Genomic DNA, 6,000 nt, shown 5'->3' with positions numbered 1-6,000 from the left:
TTGTATTGGAACGTATCCACCATTACGTCAATGGTGTGGGCGTGGCCACAAAGACTTCAGTACCAAGTAGTAATTACTACCACTAAATATTGACATTTATATAGTATTTACTGTTTATAATGTCATATTCAGTCTGATATATTATTTGGCGCTATAATAAGTCTATAATTTCATTTTGTACAGTACAGTATGTTCTAGGCCTGAGATTGTCACACGTTTATAATGCAGGTTAAAGTAATCCATTTCCATTTCCAAACCATTTGATTTCTGCATTAGAAATGCGGAAAATCCAATCGAAAAATCAAAAAGGGAAAATATAATGCTTGCATAAAAATGGCAATATGGACAAATTTTACCTTGTAAAAATATAAAACATTCAAATGAAAATATTTGTTCGGGAAGTAACAATTATTGTGAATTAAAAACAATTTAATAAAAGTCTGTCATGATAAGAGTCCTAATGGCATATTTTACAACAGTAGAAAAAAAAGCATTCTGTTGTCTGTCATAGTTGTACTTAGCTGGGCTATAGTGCATGAGTCAAGGAATTTAGTTGTTTTTCATATATATAAATATCAATTAAGATTACACATGAAAATATATATATATATTGATGTGATGTAATATTACCACAGGATAACACAGAAACATATAATGGGACACTTTGCAGCCCTGATTTGTGGTTATTACATAGATACTACTAATGCTTTTTCCATATTATTGTCCTATATGGTGATATCTGCTGTGATGTCATATCACTATTAAATAAAATAGAAACATTTAATTGATAATTTGACAATCCTGATTTGTGGTTATTATTACATGGAAACTGTCCAATTGTAATTAGATAATAACGACATTCTGTCACTATAATTATTATTTTATTTAATCACGTACTGATATTTGTACATTTTTCCAGGCAGCTACCAGGTAATTACGACAATATTAATATAATACTACCAAACAATTTCACTTTCTCATTAAATTTGTTACCTTCCTATTGCTGTAGGTTACAGGCAACTTATAAACATTAAACTTCAGTTTTAGTCTGTTGTTACTATGATGTGTTACCCAGTGTTACTACTAGGATATTATCTGATTATCAGTAGGCTACTGGTAATTATGGAGTAATAACGAGCATTACACAGTTATTTAATCTATATAACTATGAAATTACCACACAATTAACCTATAATTACTAAGATGCAATGCAAAGTGCTACCAAAATTTCTTACTATTAAGATGAAAACAATAATTAATGTCTAAATGAATATTTAGTAAAAGTGAAAATGTCACGTAGCTAACCAAGATAAAAATAATTCATTATTCAGCAACTTTCATTTCTAATGTCATTTAGTATCAAGTTATTGTGAGGACACGGATAATCTTAAAGTCAGCAGTATGTTGAAATATTGGGCAAGTGTCCCAGATGAACAGCAACTCATCCACTTCCCATCAGAGTTTAATCACTGGGCTGATAAAACATTAATTCAACTTTATTTGTATAGCGCCACTTCACAACAATGTTGTCACAGGGCACTTTACATACACATATTTACGTTTATGAAGTAAAACAGAAAGAAAATTAGATACTGAATTCAGTGGAAACTTAGTAGTTTTAATTTCTAATACAGGTGATTGCGGTAACTCCTTCTGTAAGTCATGTGGCTAAATTAACTGGGGTCATCTAGGATTGTACATCCCATTGTAACCCTGAGTTCGACAAAAAGTGGGTTTGATCGCAGTTGGTTTAATAAGTTCATGTAAACAATGAAAGTAATTCCATTTTCACATTTCTTTAAGATAGCAGCCTGGAGAGGGATGTTGTCTGTCAAAGTTGTAGCTGGAACAAAGTACATCAGCAAAGGAAGTTAGTTGTCTTTCATAATTACAAATCTGCATAAAAATGACACATAAATATATCTCACCAATTAAATAACTGGGAGTTTTAATATTCAAGCGTCAAAACTGAAGTTGAATCAAGTTTTTTATTTTAGGATGATATTTCTTTGGAGGCCAAACGAGTTATCTATCTGTGCTGAATTACTGTGTTGTCATCCACACACATACTAAATTGATTGTGTCATGTCTTAAAGTTTTTATTCCATCTGTAATACTGTTTCTTTTGCAAATAAAGTTCTTAACAGATAAATAAAGTGAATTTGAATTTGATTCAATATTGTTGTTCAATGAAATCCATCAAAAGCTTTTGAGAGTTTGTTTATTCACTGCACTCGAAACAATCGTTATAAACATCGATCCATCCATTTTTTTTAACTGCATAGGCGAGAGGCACGGTATACCGTGTACAGGTCACCAGTCCACCACATGGCCAACACACAGAGAGGCAAACAACCACTCACACTCACATTCACTCTGGATAATTTAGAGTGATCAATTAATCTAACATGCATGTCTTTGGATGGTGGGATAAAAACCGGAGTACCCAGAGAGAATCCACGGATACATGGGGAGAGCATGCAAACTCAACACAGTAAGGCCAATGGTTAAACCTCTCCGTACTGACATTTGTACATTTTTCCAGGCAGCTACCAGGTAATTACGACAATATTAATATAATACTATCAAACAATTTCACTTTCTCATTAAATTTGTTACCTTCCTATTGCTGTAGGTTACAGGCAACTTATAAACATTAAACTTCAGTTTTAGTCTGTTGTTACCATGATGTGTTACCCAGTGTTACTACTAGGATATTATCTGATTATCAGTAGGCTACTGGTAATTATGGAGTAATAACGAGCATTACACAGTTATTTAATCTATATAACTATGAAATTACCACACAATTAACCTATAATTACTAAGATGCAATGCAAAGTGCTACCAAAATTTCTTACTATTAAGATGAAAACAATAATTAATGTCTAAATGAATATTTAGTAAAAGTGAAAATGTCACGTAGCTAACCAAGATAAAAATAATTCATTATTCAGCAACTTTCATTTCTAATGTCATTTAGTATCAAGTTATTGTGAGGACACGGATAATCTTAAAGTCAGCAGTATGTTGAAATATTGGGCAAGTGTCCCAGATGAACAGCAACTCATCCACTTCCCATCAGAGTTTAATCACTGGGCTGATAAAACATTAATTCAACTTTATTTGTATAGCGCCACTTCACAACAATGTTGTCACAGGGCACTTTACATACACATATTTACGTTTATGAAGTAAAACAGAAAGAAAATTAGATACTGAATTCAGTGGAAACTTAGTAGTTTTAATTTCTAATACAGGTGATTGCGGTAACTCCTTCTGTAAGTCATGTGGCTAAATTAACTGGGGTCATCTAGGATTGTACATCCCATTGTAACCCTGAGTTCGACAAAAAGTGGGTTTGATCGCAGTTGGTTTAATAAGTTCATGTAAACAATGAAAGTAATTCCATTTTCACATTTCTTTAAGATAGCAGCCTGGAGAGGGATGTTGTCTGTCAAAGTTGTAGCTGGAACAAAGTACATCAGCAAAGGAAGTTAGTTGTCTTTCATAATTACAAATCTGCATAAAAATGACACATAAATATATCTCACCAATTAAATAACTGGGAGTTTTAATATTCAAGCGTCAAAACTGAAGTTGAATCAAGTTTTTTATTTTAGGATGATATTTCTTTGGAGGCCAAACGAGTTATCTATCTGTGCTGAATTACTGTGTTGTCATCCACACACATACTAAATTGATTGTGTCATGTCTTAAAGTTTTTATTCCATCTGTAATACTGTTTCTTTTGCAAATAAAGTTCTTAACAGATAAATAAAGTGAATTTGAATTTGATTCAATATTGTTGTTCAATGAAATCCATCAAAAGCTTTTGAGAGTTTGTTTATTCACTGCACTCGAAACAATCGTTATAAACATCGATCCATCCATTTTTTTTAACTGCATAGGCGAGAGGCACGGTATACCGTGTACAGGTCACCAGTCCACCACATGGCCAACACACAGAGAGGCAAACAACCACTCACACTCACATTCACTCTGGATAATTTAGAGTGATCAATTAATCTAACATGCATGTCTTTGGATGGTGGGATAAAAACCGGAGTACCCAGAGAGAATCCACGGATACATGGGGAGAGCATGCAAACTCAACACAGTAAGGCCAATGGTTAAACCTCTCCGTACTGACATTTGTACATTTTTCCAGGCAGCTACCAGGTAATTACGACAATATTAATATAATACTATCAAACAATTTCACTTTCTCATTAAATTTGTTACCTTCCTATTGCTGTAGGTTACAGGCAACTTATAAACATTAAACTTCAGTTTTAGTCTGTTGTTACCATGATGTGTTACCCAGTGTTACTACTAGGATATTATCTGATTATCAGTAGGCTACTGGTAATTATGGAGTAATAACGAGCATTACACAGTTATTTAATCTATATAACTATGAAATTACCACACAATTAACCTATAATTACTAAGATGCAATGCAAAGTGCTACCAAAATTTCTTACTATTAAGATGAAAACAATAATTAATGTCTAAATGAATATTTAGTAAAAGTGAAAATGTCACGTAGCTAACCAAGATAAAAATAATTCATTATTCAGCAACTTTCATTTCTAATGTCATTTAGTATCAAGTTATTGTGAGGACACGGATAATCTTAAAGTCAGCAGTATGTTGAAATATTGGGCAAGTGTCCCAGATGAACAGCAACTCATCCACTTCCCATCAGAGTTTAATCACTGGGCTGATACTAGAAAACATTTGACAGAAATCTTGTGGCATTAAATTGATTTTAATTTTAACACAAATTTGCTTAATCATTTTCACTACATTTAAAGCCACTTATTGCAGACAATGATCCCAGTTTTCATCATTAGAATATTAGAATATAATTATTTTTTTCCCTAAAATTTCTTACCCTCCACAGAAAAGATGATGTCCCCAGTCTGACATTAGAGGACACTTGTTCTGGGTCAAAAAAGAATGGCCTTGAAACCAATTCATTCTTCGTTGCATTATATTAACAAAAATATTTCAGGAGATAATGGTCTTAATATTTCAATCAGAATATAATTCATTACAATGTCATTAAAATTGTAGAAGAAATAATTAATTATACTAGTTAGCCTCAAAGTCTTGAGTTCCAGTAAAAACCAGCTTTGTTTAACTGGTCAGTGGTAGAAATGGATTTAGTACATTTTGCAAATATGAATGAATTATTTCACACAAATTAAAATAAAAAAAACTAACTAAAATTAAAAGTGAAGTGAGTCATGTGTATTTGGGGGGGTGAAATTGAAAAAATTAAACAAATCAATGTACTGAAGTTGGATCAATGTAAAAATAAGGTGAATATGTAAAAATTGTTGTTTAGCCTTTTCTTTTCTTTTCTTTTTGTTTGTTTGTTTTTTGTACTTTTTTTTTGTAGCTTAACTTTAGTTTAAACAACACAGCATTTTTTGCAGATGCAAAAACATTTTGTGCAACATTTTGTCCAGAGTCAACCAAACTCCCTCTTGTTGCCCAATGGTAGCAGGGACAGGCTTGCTATGGCCCCGGACAGGAAAGAGCAGGTGTAGAAAACAGATGGATGAATGGATAAATCTAATAATGAAACATCAATACGTTAATGAGAGTTGTTTTGATAAATATTAATAGATGCCTTGTGGATTTAACTATTTAAAATGACACCTTTGACAAGAAAATCACTTGAGACAACTTTGAAATCACTCAAATTGCATTGTTGCATCAACAAGTGTACTCTTGAACTGGCTGAACTTCAAACCATCACAAAAGAAAAAGCGTCCTTTGTGCGTTTTCCACTTTTAGTTATGTGCATACAGCAGAAACTATTTGAGCCAAAAGTGTGTTCACACCAAAAATGCACCATAAACAACTTCATCGTTAACCTGAAAAGGACCAAAGAACAGTGCTACATCCAAGTATATTCTGCTAAGTCAGTCAAGTGTTTTTATGGTAAATATATTCATCTTTACTGCTATAGCCAGAAAAGTTGAA

The sequence above is a fragment of the Telmatherina bonti genome, assembly GCF_933228915.1.
Source record: "Telmatherina bonti genome assembly, chromosome: 22".
NCBI classification, from domain to species: Eukaryota; Metazoa; Chordata; class Actinopteri; order Atheriniformes; family Telmatherinidae; genus Telmatherina; species Telmatherina bonti.
The sequence above is the reverse complement of the archived record's forward strand: the minus strand, read 5'-3'. Positions refer to the sequence as shown.